Genomic DNA, 21,143 nt, shown 5'->3' on the forward strand with positions numbered 1-21,143 from the left:
TGTCTTCTTTCCAAAATGGGGTCACTTGTGGGGTAGTTATACTGCCCTGGCATTCTAGGGGCCCAAATGTGTGGTAAGGAGTTTGAAATCAAATTCTGTAAAAAATGACCTGTGAAATCCGAAAGGTGCTCTTTGGAATATGGGCCCCTTTGCCCACCTAGGCTGCAAAAAAGTGTCACACATCTGGTATCTCCGTACTCACGAGAAGTTGGGGAATGTGTTTTGGGGTGTCATTTTACATATACCCATGCTGGGTGAGAGAAATATCTTGGCAAAAGACAACTTTTCCCATTTTTTTATACAAAGTTGGCATTTGACCAAGATATTTCTCTCACCCAGCATGGGTATATATAAAATGACACCCCAAAACACATTCCCCAACTTCTCCTGAGTACGGAGATACCAGATGTGTGACACTTTTTTGCAGCCTAGGTGGGCAAAGGGGCCCATATTCCAAAGAGCACCTTTTGGATTTCACTCGTCATTTTTTACAGAATTTGATTTCAAACTCCTTACCACACATTTGGGCCCCTAGAATGCCAGGGCAGTATAACCACCCCACAAGTGACCCCATTTTGGAAAGAAGAGACCCCAAGGTATTTCGTGATGGGCATAGTGAGTTCATAGAAGTTTTTATTTTTTGTCACACGTTAGTGGAATATGAGACTTTGTAAGAAAAAAAAAAATCATCATTTTCCGCTAACTTGTGACAAAAAATAAAAAGTTCTATGAACTCACTATGCCCATCAGCGAATACCTTAGGGTGTGTACTTTCCGAAATGGGGTCATTTGTGGGGTGTTTGTACTTTCTGGGCATTGTAGAACCTCAGGAAACATGACAGGTGCTCAGAAAGTCAGAGCTGCTTCAAAAAGCGGAAATTCACATTTTTGTACCATAGTTTGTAAACGCTATAACTTTTACCCAAACCATTTTTTTTTTACCCAAACATTTTTTTTTTATCAAAGACATGTAGAACAATAAATTTAGAGCAAAATTTATATATGGATGTAGTTTTTTTTGCAAAATTTTACAACTGAAAGTGAAAAATGTCATTTTTTTGCAAAAAAAATCGTTAAATTTCGATTAATAACAAAAAAAGTAAAAATGTCAGCAGCAATGAAATACCACCAAATGAAAGCTCTATTAGTGAGAAGAAAAGGAGGTAAAATTCATTTGGGTGGTAAGTTGCATGACCGAGCAATAAATGGTGAAAGTAGTGTAGGTCAGAAGTGTAAAAAGTGGCCTGGTCTTTCAGGGTGTTTAAGCACTGGGGGCTGAGGTGGTTAATACTACATTGGAAACTAATTTACCTCACATTTAGGGTCCATTCACACGTCCGTATGTGTTTTGCGGATCCACAAAACACGGACAGCGGCAATGTGCGTTCCGCATTTTGCGGACCGCACATTGCCAGCACTAAGAGAATATGCCTATTCTTGTCTGCTATTGTGGACAAGAATAGGACATGTTCTATTTTTTTCAGGATCGGAATTGCGGCCCCATAGAAATGTATGAGTCCGCAATTCCATTCCGCAAAAAGACAGCTACAAGAAGCTGGATTAACCGTAAGGGAAGCATAGCAGTTATTTTAATTTAAAAGCTGAGAAAGGGGTGGAACATATGTGATGTCTGATAAGGGGGGGGGGGCGGCAATTTTTATCTTGCCTAGGGCGGCAAAAATCCTCGCACCGGCCCTGCCTCCCTCTGACATCTCGCCTGACCTGTGCCCGAGTGCCGAGTCCTCTCACTCTTCAGACAGTGCGGGCGGCACTTACTGACGTCACGCGCCTGCTCCTCCCACTAGGCGGCGCAGGCGTGTGACATACAGTGAGTGAGTGAGCGCCGCACTGCCTGCCTGTTACCGCCCGCCCTGAGCCCCTGAGCAGTGCTGATGCCTGCTGTGAGGCGAGTGATGGTCTGGGGGGGCATTAATTACAATGGGGGGGGGGGGGCATTAATTACAATGGGGGGGGGCATTAATTACAATGGGGGCATTAATTACAATGGGGGGGACATTAATTACAATGGGGGGGACATTAATTACAATGGGGGGGGGAGCACTGTGGGAGACATGAAAATGGGGGCCACTGTCACTGTGGGGGACATTAAGTTTAATAAGGATCACTATGGACATTATTTAGAATGGAGGCTGCTGTGGGTGTCATTACTCATTATAACTGTATAATGTCTGATAGGCCTAGTCCTGAGCTGAGTTATATCACCCTGCCCATGCCCTGTATAATAATGTACCCATCCCTGATACCCCTTAGTTATATTACCCGGCTGGGGTAATATAACTAAGGGGTATCAGGGTACATTATTATACAGGGCAGGGTAATATAACTCAGGACTAGGCCTATCAGACATTATACAGTTATAATGACACCCACAGCAGCCTCCATTCTAAATAATGTCCATAGTGATCCTTATTAAAAATAATGTCCCCCCACAGGCAGGCAGTGCGGGCGGCGGCGCTCACTCACTGTACGTCACGCGCCGCGTGACGTACAGTAAGTGCGGTGAGCACCGCCGCCCGCACTGCCTGCCTGTTACCGCCCGCCCGGAGCAGTGCTGAGAAAGAAGCCTGCTGTGAGTGAGAGCCTGAGTCTGTGGGTCACTGTGACCGTCCGTGCAATGTGGTTCCACATTTTTTACAATGGGGAGACACTTATTTCATCAAGCAGTTTTGAGGGGGGGGGGGAGTTTTTTTGACACTCGCCCTGAGAGAAATTTTACCTAGAAACTGCACTGTACAGAACACAACCCGGACGTGCACCCACCCCTGCCATTATTTGAAAAGAGTGCTGTGGCCTATTGTTTTGAAACCATAGCAGTGAATGGAGGGGGGCTGCTCTCCCTTCACATCAGGGGCCCCATTGTGGAGACAGAAGCAGGTCTCAGAGGTGGAAACCACACTTATCTGACAGTAATGGCATATGCTAGCAATAAGCCATCAATGTCCCAGATGGAAATACCACTTTTATGGATATAAATACAGATGGCTCTCCTCATGCCAAAAAGCATCAGTTTTTTCCTTCTGTCAGTTTTTATATTATTTTACTGGATGGAAAGGAGTAGATGTCTGCGCTTTTCCATACATTATAAAAACAGATGATGCCATGAAAAAAGATGACTGTCCTCCCATTGACATACTCCTTGTCCAGAAATTCAGCCACTCACAGCTTACTTGCCCATTTACCAGGTAAAAATGGTAAAAGTGGATCGGTTTAAAAAATGACAATGCAAAATGATGCAAACTTATACATTTTGGAATAGATCCAGTCTCCTTAAACAAAAACATGAAGTGAAAGAGGTCTAAACGCAGTGGACTATACTGTCTGCCTCAGAGCTCAGTGACGCTTGCCTTGCTAAATATTGGTACACTGAGGCACCATGAGTCTGCTGTATTCCTTCTAGTTAGATATTGAAATACATTGCATACTTTTATTGTGTCCTTTGGCACAGATACATAACTGAGCTGTACTTATTACAAGTTCCTCATACAGCCAACATCTATGTCTCCTCACTCCCCCATATTTTGAAATGTTTTTATTTCAGGTTGACATAATAAAAAAGGGGGATTCCCAGTCAAATTAATTGTCAACAGGAATGACTCTAACCATGTATTATTGTCTCCCACACAAGCTGCAGACATGCTGAAGAAGTGGTTTACTCACCTGCCACAAGAGGGAGACAGAGCTTATAGGAAGCAGAATCCTCCAACCCTGTCACAGGAATGGACTGTAGTGATGAGATAAAGATGGAACTCTTCTCAACTTTGGGAGGTATTTCTTCCTCCTTTTCAACTCAGGGACACACATTCATGCTTTTGTTTTAGTTCCTGGATTTTTCTTTTATCCAACCATATTTCTCTGTCTTTGTATCAGGCATATAATCTTACTCTTATTGCTGAAAAAACCTGTTTGATTTTATGACTGTTGGTTTGCCGGAGCTAACTGAACTTGGATAGCTGTTTTCCTTGTATTTTTCCTTAGTATTGTTAGTACTACTAGTATTATTCCGATACTATATTCATCTTTCCTCGTCACTCTCCTCCATAACTTTTCCAGCCCCACACATGGCAAGTGTGGAGGAGTCTGGTGAATACTTTGAAATCTTTAGATACGATATAATTCTTAGTTTTTACGTTATTGGTTTTATAAGTTATGAGGGCATTATGTTCATTGTATCACTAGGAGACATGACACAGTATGATTCTCTGACATACAACCAGGTAGTACCAATTTGGTCTTCACCTTTTATCCTCCTAAATCCACACAAGCATATAACCATATGTTCAAAATATCTTCCCTAAATGTCAAAGGATTAAATTCCCCCTTCAAGAGATCCAGTCTATGGAAAGAGGTAGCAAAATGACAGTGCGACATTGTCTGTATCCAAGAAACCCACTTACTAACTAAAGACAATTTTAGAATCCACAACCAAAGATTTCCCCACATATTTCACTCACACCCCACCCAAAAGAAAGCCGGTGTCATGATAGCGATTGAAGACACAATTTCATTTAATCTTATTTCAGTTCACACTGACACCTGTGGCCGCTTCATCATTATAATTTGCTCCATAGATAACCAAATCTATACTATCGCTTCTATCTACACCCCTAATAGGTCCCAAATCCGGTTCCTTAACAAATTCATTAATACCTTAATGCCTCTGAAGCGTGGCTACTTAGTATTATGTGGTGATTATAATAAAGTTGTAGATCCAACGATAGAAAAGTCCCCATCAGACATTAGAGACAAAGACTTCTCTGTTGGAAACCTACTTCACAAAAAAGGATTATTCGATCCATGGCGTATTCTGCACGCATCCGAAAAAGATTTTACATTCTTATCCATTCCTCATAGCTCCTATTCTCGAATAGATATGATATTAGTAGATAAAATACCGCTTCAAAATGTCACTTCATCAATTATAGGAATCATATCCTGGTCGGACCATGCTCCAACATCTATAAATATCAAAACACAATTCTCCAAATCACACTTCGCACCATGGAGATTCAACAACTCCATCCTGAATAAATCTGAATACTCAAACATATAAGTCCTTACAGGAATACTTTGAAATAAACTCCACACACCAGACGTATCCACGACAACTTTATGGAAATGAAATGAAATCTGTTGTTGGAGGGGAGAGACTGGGCTGAGAACATTAAAGGCCAATGGCATATTGACCTAAAACGGGTTTTCTCGAATGATCAATGGCAAATGTCTCTCTCTACAATATCAAAGTATTCTAAATGCAATTCTCACCTTGAGACACATCGTAAGGTTTTTTATAGATGGTATTTTACTCCGGCACGTCTCTCTCAAATTTTTCCACACGCATCCAACATGTGCTGGAGATGCGGTGCAGTGGAAGGCACATATATATACATATGTGGTGGGACTGTGTACATGTAAAGAGAATTTAGACACAAGTATTCCTGATTTTATCCAAACTTTGCCAATTCCCTATTGATCCCGATCCAGCCCTAGCTCTCCTCTCAATGGGAATAGACGGGTTCTCCTTCTTACATACCACCATTATTACGCACATGTGTATTGCAGTTAGACAAAAAATCACATCCTTTTAGAAGCAAAAGGATACTATTCATATCTCTAGTATTATAAAATCTATGAATGAACAGTGCTGGTATGAGGGAATGGCGGCCTCGGCCTTCAATTGCGTAAATAAAGATAGGTCTAAATGGGGCATCGGGACCTCTTCCCTTTTTTACAAACAGATATACTGAGACCCTTACTACCTTTTTATTATGTCATCCATATGCTTGGAAATACTGCCCGATCACTGATAATCTCCTTTCTTAGAAATCTAACTCTTGGGAACCTAACCGGTCTGACTCCTGGTACAACTGATATGCTGTAGAATATACCCCTTGAACCTCACTGATATATCTAACCCTCATGGTATTTGTTAAATTATTATTTCTTTTCCGTTCTGTTATTACTATTTTGTATATGGATTTACCATGTCAACACTACTCAATACTCTGATTTATGTCACTAAATGTGGTATACCAATAAAAATTATGTTTAAAAAAATATATAAAAAAATAAAAAAGTACATACAGTGTGATGTGAAAAGTAGTATTTTACAGCATCGTTTACAGCAAGTCTTTGGTAAAAAGCCCCAACATAGACAATCAGAGTAGTATATAGGAGCTATTATGTCAAACTTCCGACATCAGTCGGTTTTTAGAAGGGGGGTGAGGGGGGAAGGAGAGGGGAAGAGGAAAGGATGCGTTATGGGGGATTAGTACTGTAGTACAGAAACCATAACTTGACTCCTTGCAAACCGCAAGGTGAATATAACATAACAGTAGCCCAACTTGTTCACCTCTCCTCCACAGTTAGTGGAGTTAGAATCCAAGCAGGCACGCGGCGCACAGGGACCCCCGCTGAATCCTCGAATAGGATCATATTCCTGAGATTGGTGGATCGTTTAGTAAGATACGCGTCTAATACCAGGAAGTGAGTTGAAAACATTCCTGGATGCATCTTCTAACCTGGAGGGGCAGTATATCTATAAGGCTCTCCCAGCATGCAAAGAATTGCTTCACATGGATCTCCTTCCTGGAAGACACCTCTACCCAGTCCATCTTCATTAAGAAGGAGACTTTCTCAAGAAAAAGCTTAAACGGTGGGGGTGTGGGGTCGATCCTTCTGTGGAGGATAGTCTTGATTCCTGCTGCTGCTATCAGACATAATAATTTTCTACTACCTGGGGTGCACCGTGTACTGGTCGGGTCACTGTACCCAGCGATGGCCCATATAGGGTCCAGAGGTGCTGCTGATGTCAAATGGGTGGTGCTAAACGTGTGGATTTTATGCCAGAAAGATTCTATCACCAGGCACAGCCACAAACAATGGAAAATCTCTGCTCCTGTCTCTTTAGACCGAAAGCAGCTGTCAGATTCAAAGATGCCCATACGGTGGCCCCGAACTGGAAAGATATATGCCCGGTGATAAATCTGTAGGGTCATCTCCCTGTAGCGGCTGGATGACAAATAACGAAGATTACGTTCCAGAGCCTGATATAGGGTGGACATCGTTAACTGCGGGATGTCCTTGAGCTATTTAGCTATTTCCCATTCACGCTTACTATAGTCCAGAGGGGTGTATAGAAATTTATAGTAGTCCCCTTAGGGTAGGGGTATGTTTGAGAGAGGCCTGTAGAGATGGGCCCCATTCTCAGAGGGTTAAGTTGGGCAGTAATTTCTGGAGATAGCTGTTGACTTGTAAATAGGGAAAGAAGTTAAAGCGAATGTTGGGGTATTTGGATTTAAGATCTTCAAATGGTAGGATCTTGTGTGTGGTGTGGTCCACCAAGTGACTAATCAGAGTTAGTCCTCCCTTATGCCAAGCATAGAAATCCCTATGAGGTGACCCTGCTTGGAAATGTGGGTTTGCCAGGAGGGTCATTTGTAATGAACAATGAGGGTGTAAGTTTTTGAGAAGCTTCATCTTTTGAAAAGCCCGCCAGGTCGACATCAGTAGGATGCTCTCTCTAGCTCTCTGGATACCATAAGGTATCCTGGGGCGACAACCATGATATAGAGTGCGAGCGCCATTGAAAGGGGAAAGGAGAAGTCCATCTCGGTCTTGTGGGCCCTTTAAGGAGCAGAGCTTCGGATTTATCCAGGTTAAGGGTGCAACCCGAAAGCTGTCCGATATCTATAAGGTCTTGTAGTGTTTGTGGGAGTGTGGTTTCTGGGTGTTTAACGATTAACAGTATATCGTCAGCAAAAGCGGCCAGGGCGACAGGAAGATTGTCGTCTTGCGGAGAGGTGTTGAGTGTTTGTAGATAATGTACAGTCGTGGCCAAAAGTTTTGAGAATTACATAAATATTGGAAATTGGAAAAGTTGCTGCTTAAGTTTTTATAATAGCAATTTGCATATACTCCAGAATGTTATGAAGAGTGATCAGATGAATTGCATAGTCCTTCTTTGCCATGAAAATTTACTTTCCACTGCATTTCATTGCTGTCATTAAAGGACCTGCTGAGATCATTTCAGTAATCATCTTGTTAACTCAGGTGAGAATGTTGACGAGCACAAGGCTGGAGATCATTATGTCAGGCTGATTGGGTTAAAATGGCAGACTTGACATGTTAAAAGGAGGGTGATGCTTGAAATCATTGTTCTTCTATTGTTAACCATGGTGACCTGCAAAGAAACGCATGCAGCCATCATTGCGTTGCATAAAAATGACTTCACAGGCAAGGATATTGTGGCTACTAAGATTGCACCTCAATCAACAATTTATAGGATCATCAAGAACTTCAAGGAAAGAGGTTCAATTCTTGTTAAGAAGGCTTCAGGGCGTCCAAGAAAGTCCAGCAAGCGCCAGGATCGTCTCCTAAAGAGGATTCAGCTGCGGGATCGGAGTGCCACCAGTGCAGAGCTTGCTCAGGAATGGCAGCAGGCAGGTGTGAGCGCATCTGCACGCACAGTGAGGCGAAGACTTTTAGAAGATGCCCTGGTGTCAAGAAGGGCAGCAAAGAAGCCACTTCTCTCCAAAAAAAACATCAGGGACAGATTGATCTTCTGCAGAAAGTATAGTGAATGGACTGCTGAGGACTGGGGCAAAGTCATATTCTCTGATGAAGCGTCTTTCCGATTGTTTGGGGCATCTGGAAAAAGGCTTGTCCGGAGAAGAAAAGGTGAGCGCTACCATCAGTCCTGTGTCATGCCAACAGTAAAGCATCCTGAGACCATTCATGTGTCGGGTTGCTTCTCATCCAAGGGAGTGGGCTCACTCACAATTTTGCCCAAAAACACAGCCATGAATAAAGAATGGTACCAAAACACCCTCCAACAGCAACTTCTTCCAACAATCCAACAACAGTTTGGTGAAGAACAATGCATTTTCCAGCACGATGGAGCACAGTGCCATAAGGCAAAAGTGATAACTAAGTGGCTCGGGGACCAAAACGTTGACATTTTGGGTCCATGGCCTGGAAACTCCCCAGATCTTAATCCCATTGAGAACTTGTGGTCAATCCTCAAGAGGCGGGTGGACAAACAAAAACCCACTAATTCTGACAAACTCCAAGAAGTGATTATGAAAGAAAGGGTTGCTATCAGTCAGGAATTGGCCCAGAAGTTGATTGAGAGCATGCCCAGTCGAATTGCAGAGGTCCTGAAAAAGAAGGGCCAACACTGCAAATACTGATTCTTTGCATAAATGTCATGTAATTGTCGATAAAAGCCTTTGAAACGTATGAAGTGCGTGTAATTATATTTCACTACATCACAGAAACAACTGAAACAAATATCTAAAAGCAGTTTAGCAGCAAACTTTGTGAAAACTAATATTTGTGTCATTCTCAAAACTTTTGGCCACGACTGTAGAAGAGGGTCTAAAGAGATATTAAAAAGTAGAGGGGAAAGAGTGCATCCCTGCTTGGTGCCCCTAAAAATGTCTAGATAGGGGGTGTTGTAGCCATTTATCGTAAGTGTGGTGCAGACATCTGATTGAAGATGACAGATAAAGTCAGAAAACACAGGGCCAAACCGTCTGTGAGATAAAGCGGCATTCAAAAAGGCCAGGACACCTAGTATTGATCGAGCATGCTCGGCCGAACACCAGTTCGGCTTGAGCATCTCGATGCTCGGCACATGGCGGTATTCAGCCGAATACCGCATGTGCTCGAGCGCAATGCTCGGGTCTCCTCCCGCACGTTTGTTGGCTGCTATGCAGCCAATAAATGTACAGGTAAGTATTGCCCTTAACTGTAATGCCGTAGCCATGTTGGTTACTGGCATTACAGTGATTGGCTGGCCGGAACGTGTCATTGGGTGCTATATAGCACCCGATGACACGTGTTCGGCTCAGTGTTAGTCAGGGAGAGCTGTGCTGAAGAAGTTTAAAAACTTGTCAGAGACCCAAAAGTCATTTTAAGGACTGTTGTTGTGTGTGGCAGCAGCAATATATATTTTTAGTGCAACTGACTTTAGTGTAAATCTGACTTTACAGACCCAAAATTCCTTTTAAAGGGCTTCCTTTCAAAGGGCTTTTTTTTTTTTTGTGTACTTATAATCCCTATCATGCGATATTGCTATACCTTATGTTATTAATAATTTTCGTTCAGTAGATTTTGCAAAAAACTTACTTTTATGATATGCTAATTACCTTTCTACCAGCAAGTAGGGCGTCTACTTGCTGGTAGCAGCCGCAGAAAACCGCCCCCTCCTCTTGTTGATTGACAGATCCAGCTGCGATCTCCTCCTCCGGCCAGCCCTTTCAGCATTTCAAAAATCGCACGCCTGTGTTGATTCGGCGCAGGTGCTCTGAAATAAGGAGGCTCGGCTCCTCAGCACTCCCTCAGTGCGCCTGTGCAGATGATGTCACCGAAAGAGAAGACGTCATCGGCGCAGGCGCACTGAAGGAGTGCTGAGGAGGCGAGCCTCCTTATCTCAGAGCGCCTGCGCCGAATCAACACAGGCACGCGATTTTTGAAATGCTGACAAGGCTGGCCGGAGGAGGAGATTGCGGCTGGCCCTGTCAATCAACAAGAGGAGGGGACGGTTTTCTGCGGCTGCTACCAGCAAGTAGACGCCCTACTTGCTGGTAGAAAGGTAATTAGCATATCATTAAAGTAAGTTTTTTGCAAAATCTACTGAACGAAAATTATTAATAACATAAGGTATAGCAATATCGCATGATAGGGATTATAAGTACACAAAAAAAAAAATCAGTTTAGTGGGGTGACAGAAGCCCTTTCAGGACTATTGTTGTGTGTGCCAGCAATATCTATTTTTAGCGCATCCTGCGCTAAATAACGTGCAATAGTTAGTCCACTGCAGACGGCGACATTATCTGCGCTACATCTCCTGTGTAACGTGTGCGCATCCCAAAAATATCTGTGCCTCCAGTGTACTTTTTCCGTAGATGGTGTCCGCTGCGGACAGTGACATTAGCTGCGCTACATCTCCTGTGTAACATGTGCACATCCAAAAAATATCAGCAACATCCAGTGTACTTTTTCTGTAGATGGTGTCCGCTGCGGACAGTGACATTACCTGGGGTACATCTCCTGTGTAACGTTTCCACATCTAAAATACCTGTGACATTCCCTGTAATTTTTTATTAGCCGCTGGTGACATCAGCGACATTATCTGCGGTATTTCTCCTGTGTAACGTTTCCACATCCCAAATACCTGTGACATTCCCTGTAATTTATATTAGCCGCTATTGACATCAGCGACATTATCTGTGGTATTTCTCCTGTGTAATGTTTCCACATCCCAAATACCTATGACATCCCCTGTAATTTTATATTAGCCGCTGCTGACATCAGCGACATTATCTGCGGTATTTCTCCTGTGTAACGTTTCCACATCCAAAATACCTAAGAGATTACCTGTAATTTTATATTAGCCGCTGCTGACATCAGCGACATTACCTGCGGTATATCTCCTGTGTGACGTTTCCACATCCCAAATACCTTTTTTAATTATTTTGCGCATACACTTACAAATCCTACGCTACTGTACGTGTGACATACTTTCAAGCATATATAACATTTAATATGAAGAAGGCGAGCAGTAAGGGACATGGAAGTGGCCATGATGCTGATGGTGCACGCAGAAACTGTGTCTGCTGCCAGAGCACAAGAAAAGCAATCATCCACGATACCTAGCTTCAAGTCCCAGTTTGCAGGGCGGCGTAGGACAACGCTCTCAAAGTCAGACCAGTGCGACCAGGTGGTCGGTTGGATTGCAGCAGATAATGCTTCGAGTCGGTTAAGCACCACCCTGTCTTCCACCAAGTCCAGTCTCAGTAGCCAAGAGTCTGGTCAACACAATCCTCACCCTGATCCTCCTTCCTCCCACAATGGAGAGTCTTGCCAAACAAGTGATCCCACACTCGGTTATTCCGAGGAGCTCTTTTCAGCGCCATTCCTTCATTTTGGCCTCTCGACAAGCCCGCTTGAAGAGGGACATGAGAACTTGTGCCCTGATTCCCAAACTCTTGAGCATCCACAGTCACAAGAAGATGACGGTGGGGAATGGCAATTAATGTTTCACGAGGTTGATGATGAGGATGAGACACAGTTGTCAATAACTGAGGTTGCTGTTAGGTCAACAAGTCAGGAGGATGAGCAGAGTGAGGAAGTGGAAGAGGAAGTGGTGGACAATGAAATCACTGACCCAACCTGGGAAGGTGACAAGTACAGAGGGGGAAGGATCCGCAACAGGTTGAAAGATGCAGTGGGGTGGCAAAAGGGAGAAGGCGGGCCACACACAGGCCCGCAACTGTTTCCCGGAGGACACCCTTGCGGAAATCTCCCATGCCAAGGGGTAGGTGTTCCGCAGTCTTGCGCTTTTTTGAGGAAAGTGCGGACGACAAAAGAATTGTAATTTGCGACCTGTGCCATACAAAAATGAGCAGGGGCGTGAATACAAGCAACCTCACCACCACCAGCAGGATCTGCCACATGGCATCAAAGCACCGTAATAGGTGGGCCGAACGCCTGGGTCCACAATCTGTGTCTGCGGGTCACACCACTGCCTCCTCTTCCCCGGTGTTACATGCTGGCCAATCGCCTGTCGAAGGCGCAGGCCCAGATGCCTCCCACCCTGAACCTTGACCTTCGCAATCACCATCAGCGACCACATCCACTTCCGTGTCCCAGCGCAGCGTACAAATGTCCTTACCCCAGGCATTTAAACGCAAGCGCAAATACCCAGCCACCCACCCACAGGCCATAGCACTAAATGCGCAACTTTACAAATTACTGGCCCTGGAAATTTTGCCATTTAGGCTTGTGGATACTGAGGCCTTCTGCAGCCTGATGTCGGCGGCCCTCCCTCATTACGCAGACCCCAGCCATCACTATTTTTCATGGTGTGCTGTGCCCGCCTTACACCAGCATGTGTCCCGTAACATCACCCGTGCCATGCCCAACGCAGTTACTGGGAAGGTCCACTTAACCATTGACACATGGACAAGTGCTTTTGGCCAGTGATGCTATATTTCCCTGACGGCACACTGGGTGAACGTTGTGGAGGCCGGGAGTGAGTCTTACCCTGGCATGGCACAGGTGCTACTGATGCCAAGGATTGCGGGCCCTAATTCCATCAGGGTTTCTGCCACCACCTACATTAGTGGCTCCAACCCCCACTTCTCCTCCTCCTCCACTTCCACCTCAGAATTATCCTCTTGCAGCACCAGTCAGCCATTAGTCGGTAGCTGGAAGCCCACGTCTTCAACTTAGTGGTTCAGCGGTTTCTCAAAACCTACCCCAATTTGCCTGAGCTACTGGTGAAGGTGCGCCGCGTGTGTGCCCATTTCCGCAAGTCATCGACAGCTTCCGCCGGTCTGTCAATGCTGCAGCAGCGCTTACAATTGCCAGCTCACTGACTGTTGTGGGACGTGAGCACGCGCTGGAACTCCACGTTCCACATGTTGGCCAGTCTTTGTGAGCAGAAGAGGCCAGTAGTGGAATACCAGCTGCAACATGGTCGTCGCCTTTTTAGTCAGCTTCCTCACAAGCGAGGAGTGGGCATGGATGTCTGACCTCTGTGAGGTTTTAAGAAACTGTGAGGAATCAACACAGATGGTGAGCGGGGATAACGCTATTATCTTCGTCAACATCCCACTTCTGTGTCTACTCAAACGCTCGCTGCTAACATTTAAGGGCCGACGCTTTGCATGTGGAAGAGGTGGAAATGGGGGAAGACATTACACAGGGTGATAGCCAGACCACCCTCAGTTCGTCTTCTCAGTGCAAATTGGATGATGAGGAGGAGGAGGAGCAGGAGAAGGCGGCCTCCGCTACAGTGGGTAGTACCCATGGAAGTTTAATTCCATCTGTTCAGCGTGGATGGGCAGAAAAGGAGGAAGAGGATAAGGATATTGAGAGCCATCCTCCTGATGACGACAGCGAAGTCTTGCCTGTTGGGACTCTGGCACACATGGCTGACTTTATGTTAGGCTGCCTTTCCCATGACCCACGCGGTTTACGCATTTTGGACAACACCGATTACTGGTTGTTCACCCTTCTCAACCCCTGCTACAAAGAGAACTTCTCATCTCTCATTCCTGTGGTGGAGAGGACGAGCAAAATGGTGCAATACCAGAAGGTCCTTGTGGAAAAATTGCTCCAAAAATTTCCAGCTGACAACGCTGGCGGCAGAGTACGTAGTTTCTTGGGCAACCAAGGAGGGGAGACGAGGGGACCACACAGCAGTTCCAACAGAGGCAGAGCAACACTCTCTAAAGCCTGGGACAGTTTCATGACACCCCGCCAGCACCCTCACCCTGATGCGCGGCCTAGTGTCACAAGGAGGGAAAAATTTTGGAAGATGGTAAAAGAGTACGTAGCAGACCGTGTCAGCGTCCTCAATGATCCTCTGTGCCTTAAAACTACTGGGTGTCCAAGCTGGACACGTGGCATGAACTGCCGCTTTACGCCTTGGAGGTGCTAGCCTGCCCTGCCGCCAGAGTTTTGTCTGAGCGGGTATTTAGTGCTGCTGGGGGCATAATAACTGATAAGCGAATCCACCTGTTAACTGAAAATGCTGACAGGTTGACTCTTATAAAATTGAACAAGGCCTGGATTGCCCCTACTCCACCAGAGGAAAGCGGCTGAACATAAAGGCACTTTAAATGTGTTTTTTATAATGTACTGAATATTCTGTATTCCCTTCCACCACAAAAAAGGGATATATGGTTCAATCTTCCTTTTCTCGTCCTCCTCCTCTTCCATCATATCAACATGCTTATTAGTCTGCTCTCGCTCCTAATGTTGTAGAGGGTCAGCTCACCTGCAGGCCCTCAACCATAATGTTTTACAGGGTCAGCTCACCAGCAGGCCCTCACCTACAATCTTTTAGAGGGTAAGCTCACCTTCAGACCCTCGCATATAATGTTTTTGAGGGTCAGCTCACCAGCAGGCCATCAACCATAATGTTTTACAGGGTCAGCTCACCAGCAGGCACTCGCCCATAATTTTTTCGATGGTCAGCTTCACTAGCAGGCACTCGCCCATATTTTTTTTCGATGCTCAGATTAACAGCAGGCACTCGCCCCTAATGTTTTAGAGAGTCAGCTCTGCAGCAGACTCTCACCCCTAATGTTTTAGATGGTCAGCTCAGCAGCAGGCCCTCGCCCATAATGTTTTAGAGGGTCACCAGCAGGCCCTTGCTCCTAATGTTTTTGAGGATCACCAGCAGGCCATCAATCATAATTTTTCAAGGGTGTATGATGCTGTCACGGCGGACGTGCACTCAGTATAAATGATAACACACCAACCAGGCTCTGGACGAGAGACAGGGGAAGGGTCACCTCCTAGTAAATGACCTCTTTCCCTGCACTGCTAAGCCCACAGGCAGACCTTAAAGGTAGGTGTGCTGTGTCCACCAGCCTGGACTAACAAAACCCTGAACTCCCTGAGATGGTGAAGTGGGGAGAAAGGAGCAGCCTGCTCGCACAGAACCTGGATGGGATAGATGACACAAACAATCAAACTAGAAATGCCACTTATCTCTGAGAGCAGGAACTGACAGCCAACCTTTCCTCCAAACTTCCCAGACCAAAATGATCAGTATAATCCACTCAGAGCACTTAGCTGGAGGCCATTTAAACTAATGACTCCACCCAGTGCACCTGATGAGAGGCGGATCCAGCACGACACCAAAACAAATACTAAACTCGTGCTGCTATCCTGGCCGACCTCCGCACATAGTCAGATTGGGGCATGACAGATGCCCTCCTTTATGTGTAATAAAGGGTGTATTGGAGCGCCGCTTCCTTGTAATTTTTGGAAGCCCTTTCACTTAGTGCATAGGCTTTATGAGTGTAGGAATCCCACTACCTGAACAATTGTACCACAATGTGAATGAGGCCCTCCCTTATGTGATATACAGGTTGTATCGGAGTGCCTCTACCTTGTAATTTTTGGCAGCACTTGCACCTTATATACAAGTAAATATACAGGAAAGAATGTTTCCTAAAAAAAAATCCTCTAAAATCGATTTTATCTTTGGTTTTGTGCGTATTATTGTCAGTCTGTAAAAGTGGTGTACTACTCGGACAACATCGTTCCCAACAGCGACCTGGGAGTCCTAGATGCATCCAGACATCCTCCCCAAGCTGTTCCCGAACCATTTCGGTGGTGTTTCCATCAATTTCTGATGGGATAGATGACACAAACAACCAAACTAGAAATGCCACTTATCTCTGTGAGCAGGAACTGACAGCCAACCTTTCCTCCAAACTTCCCAGACCAAAATGATCAGTATAATCCACTCAGAGCACTTAGCTGGAGGCCATTTAAACTAATGACTCCACCCAGTACACCTGATGAGAGGCGGATCCAGCACGACACCAAAACAAATACTAAACTCGTGCTGCTATCCTGGCCGACCTCCGCACATCGTCAGAGTGGGGCATGACAGTACCCCCCCTTCTACGGGTGACCTCCGGACACCCTGGACCAACCTTATCCGGATGGGACCTATGAAAGGCCCTCATCAGTCGGCTGGCGTTGACAGCTGATGCCGGAACCCACATCCTCTCCTCAGGACCATATCCCCTCCAGTGCACCAGGTACTGGAGGGAACCCCGCAGAACTCTTGAGTCGAGAATCCTGGAGATCTCGAACTTCAAGTTTCCCTCGACTAGAACAGGAGGAGGAGGCAATGGCGATGGTACCACCGGTTTAACATATTTTTTTAGTAAAGACCTGTGGAAGACATCATGGATCCTCCAAGTCTGCAGAAGATCCAGCCGAAACGCCACAGGATTGATCACCGCAGAAATTTTATACGGACCAACAAATCTTGGACCCAGTTTCCAAGATGGCACTCTCAACCTGATAATCTTAGTGGACAGCCACACCAGATCACCCACACACAGGTCCGGACCAGTCACACGTCTCCTGTCAGCCATTCGTTTATACCTCTCACCCATCCTCTCCAAATTCCCTTGAATCCTCCGCCAGATAGAGGACAAGGCAGAAGAGAATCTCTCCTCCTCTGGCATCCCGGAGGAACCAGACCCAGCAAAGGTACCAAACTGAGGATGGAAACCGTATGCGCACAAAAATGGCGACTTACCCGTGGACTCCTGCCTACGGTTATTCAATGCAAATTCTGCTAAGGACAAGAATGAGGACCAGTCCTCCTGATTCTCAGCCACAAAGCACCTCAAGTAGGTCTCCAGGTTTTGATTGGTACACTCCGTCTGACCATTCGACTGTGGATGAAAAGCCGACGAGAAAGAAAGTTGAATACCAAGCCGAGAGCAGAACGCCCTCCAAAACCTGGAGACAAACTGCGTGCCCCTATCAGAGACCACATCCGAAGGAATACCGTGCAATTTCACAATATTATCCACAAAAATCTGCGCAAGAGTCTTAGCGTTAGGCAGACTCGTTAGTGGTATAAAGTGAGCCATCTTACTGAAACGGTCGACTACCACCAAAATCACTGTTCTCCCGGAGGAACTCGGCAGGTCCGTAATAAAGTCCATGGACAAATGCGTCCAAGGACGAGATGGAATAGACAATGGAAGAAGTGAACCAGGCGGTCGAGTATGAGCAACCTTTGACCGAGCGCAGGTTTCACAAGCTGTCACGTAATTCTCAATACTCTTACATAACCCTGGCCACCAGAACCTCCGGGACACCAGATCACAGGTGGACTTACCACCAGGATGTCCAGCGAGAACAGTATCGTGATGTTCCTTGAACACCTTGTATCGTAGGCCCTCAGGAAGAAACAACCTCCCTGGGGGACACGAACCAGGAGCCTCCTCCTGAGCTCCCAACACCTCCATCTCCAATTCAGGGTACAGAGCGGAGACCACCACCCCATCCGCCAAAATAGGCACTGGATCTTCAGAATCACCTCCCCCAGGGAAGCTGCGAGACAAGGAATCTGCCTTGACGTTCTTGACCCCTGGGCGAAAGGTAACCACGAAATTGAACCTGGTAAAAAACAATGACCATCTGGCCTGTCTAGGGTTCAGACGCTTGGCAGATTGCAGGTAAGCCAAATTCTTATGGTCTGTATACACAGTAACGGGGTGAGACGCCCCCTCTAACCAGTGACGCCATTCCTCAAAAGGCCAACTTGATAGCCAACAACTCTCTATCTCCAACATCATAATTCCTCTCGGCGACCGAGAGCTTCCTGGAGAAGAAGGCACACGGGACCCACTTGCCAGGAGAAGGACCCTGCGAAAGCACCGCCCCAACCCCCACCTCTGATGCATCAAGCTCCACCATGAATGGCTGGGATACATCCGGCTGCACCAGAATGGGAGCAGACGCAAAACGCTCCTTAATAGCCGAAAAGGCCTGCAATGCCTCATCCGACCAGACAGAGACATCAGCGCCCTTCTTGGTCATATCAGTAAGAGGTTTGACTAGAGAGGAATAATTCGAAATAAATTTTCTATAATAATTAGTAAACCCCAAGAATCGCATCAAAGCTTTCTGATTCTCCGGTCGGTCCCACTCCAGAACCGCCCGGACCTTTTCAGGGTCCATACGAAAACCGGAATCAGAAAGCATGTATCCCAAGAATGGAAGCTCTTGCACCGCAAACAAACGTTTCTCCAATTTAGCATATAACTTATTCTCCCGAAGGATCGTCAAAACCTGTCTCACATGATCCTGATGGGTCTTCAGATCAGGAGAATAAATTAAAATGTCATCTAGGTAGACTACTACGAACCTCCCCACCAAGTGATGAAAAATATCATTGACGAATCGCTGAAATACCGCTGGCGCATTCGTCAACCCAAAAGGCATCACCAGGTTCTCAAAATGACCCTCGTGCGTATTGAAGGCCGTTTTCCACTCATCCCCCTCCTTGATCCTGATCAGATTGTATGCTCCTCTCAAATCCAACTTGGAGAACACCTTGGCTCCAACAATCTGATCAAAAAGATCAGAGATCAAAGGAAGGGGATATGGATCCCGGACTGTAATACGGTTCAGTTCCCGGAAATCCAAACACGGTCTCAGTGATCCATCTTTCTTCTTCACGAAGAACAAACCTACAGCCACTGGAGACTTGGATGGTCTAATATGACCCTTTGCCAAACTCTCGGCGACATACTTTCGCATGACCTCTCTCTCGGGTTGAGAGAGGTTGTAAAGCCGAGACTTAGGCAACTTAGCCCCCGGAATGAGATTCACTGGACCATCATAGTCACGATGAGGGGGCAATTCCTGAGCCCCACCCTCCGAAAAAACATCCGAAAAATCCGAGAGATACTGAGGCAAGGCCGAAATGGACACTTCAAAAATAGATGTGACAAGACAATTATCCGAACAAAACTTGCTCCAACCAATGATTTGTCTCGCTTGCCAGTCTATAATTGGGTTATGTCTAGACAACCATGGCAACCCCAAAACTATTGGAGCTGGCAAATCCTTCATAACAAAACAAGAAATAATCTCAGCATGTGACTCACCCACCCTTAAATGAATACCATGAACAATGTGAGTAAGGCTCCTTTGAGAAAGAGGGGAAGAATCAATTGCAAAAACACGAATCTCGTTCTCTAACGTGCAAGTACTTAGTCCCAGGCCCTGAAGAAACAGAAAGTCAATTAAATTTACCCCAGCACCACAATCAAGAAAAACATCAACAGACACATTTCTAGACTCTAGCGCCACCATAGCTGAAAGGAGAAAACGAGAACTGAAGGGAACTTGCATACCAGTCTGCTCCACCACACCATTCATACTACCAAGTGTGAGGGGAGTTTTTTTTTTTTTTTTTTTCTTTATCTATTCCTCCTGTGGTTTAACATAAGGACAAGAAAAAAGAAAATGACCCCTCTTCCCGCAATAGAAACATAGATTGTGCACTTTTCGAAAGTCTCTTCTATCCGAATGGCAAGATATCTGACCTAACTGCATGGGTTCCTCCCCTACCCCAGAGTAACAAGCAATATCACCCTGGGCAGCTGGTGAAATAAAACCACACGCGGGAGGAATCCCCTGCACGGAGGGACCCTTACACCTCTCTCTGATACGTCTATCCAAACGTATAGCCAAAGACATTGCGTTCTCCAAAGTATCTGGGTATTCATGAAAAGCCAGGGCATCTTTCAACCTTTCAGATAACCCCTGACAAAACTGACTACGTAACGCGGGGTCGTTCCACCCCGACTCAGTAGCCCACCTCCTAAACTCTGTGCAGTAAACTTCAGCAGTATGTTTACCCTGTAGTAAGTTACGTAATTTTGATTCAGCCATCGAAACTCGATCTGGGTCATCATAAATCAATCCTAGGGCTTTAAAAAATTCTTCCACCGACCGGAGGGCCAGAGAACCGGGCGGCAGAGAAAAAGCCCAGGATTGCGCGTCCCCTTTAAGCAAAGACATGATGATACCCACCCTCTGATCCTCATTACCTGATGAAAAAGGGCACAATCGAAAGTACAAATTACATGACTCTTTGAAACTGAAAAAATCATCAGTACCCCCTGTAAATTTCTCAGGAAGAGCGACTTTAGGCTCCCCAACAATTTGACCTGTACCTGATGCCAGCACTCTCTGACACTGTGTGACCGTACTACGCAGATCCGCAACCTCTAGGGATAAACCCTGCATGCGGTCAACCAGTGCAGCAATGGCAGTCACAGTATGGCGGATTATAATGTCACGGCGGACGTGCACTCAGTATAAATGATAACACACCAACCAGGCTCTGGACGAGAGACAGGGGAAGGGTCACCTCCTAGTAAATCCCTGACCTCTTTCCCTGCACTGCTAAGCCCACAGGCAGACCTTAAAGGTAGGTGTGCTGTGTCCACCAGCCTGGACTAACAAAACCCTGAACTCCCTGAGATGGTGAAGTGGGGAGAAAGGAGCAGCCTGCTCGCACAGAACCTGGATGGGATAGATGACACAAACAACCAAACTAGAAACCACTTATCTCTGAGAGCAGGAACTGACAGCCAACCTTTCCTCCAAACTTCCCAGACCAAAATGATCAGTATAATCCACTCAGAGCACTTAGCTGGAGGCCATTTAAACTAATGACTCCACCCAGTGCACCTGATGAGAGGCGGATCCAGCACGACACCAAAACAAATACTAAACTCGTGCTGCTATCCTGGCCGACCTCCGCACATCGT

The sequence above is a fragment of the Bufo bufo genome, chromosome 9 (genome assembly GCF_905171765.1).
Source record: "Bufo bufo chromosome 9, aBufBuf1.1, whole genome shotgun sequence".
NCBI lineage: Eukaryota > Metazoa > Chordata > Amphibia > Anura > Bufonidae > Bufo > Bufo bufo.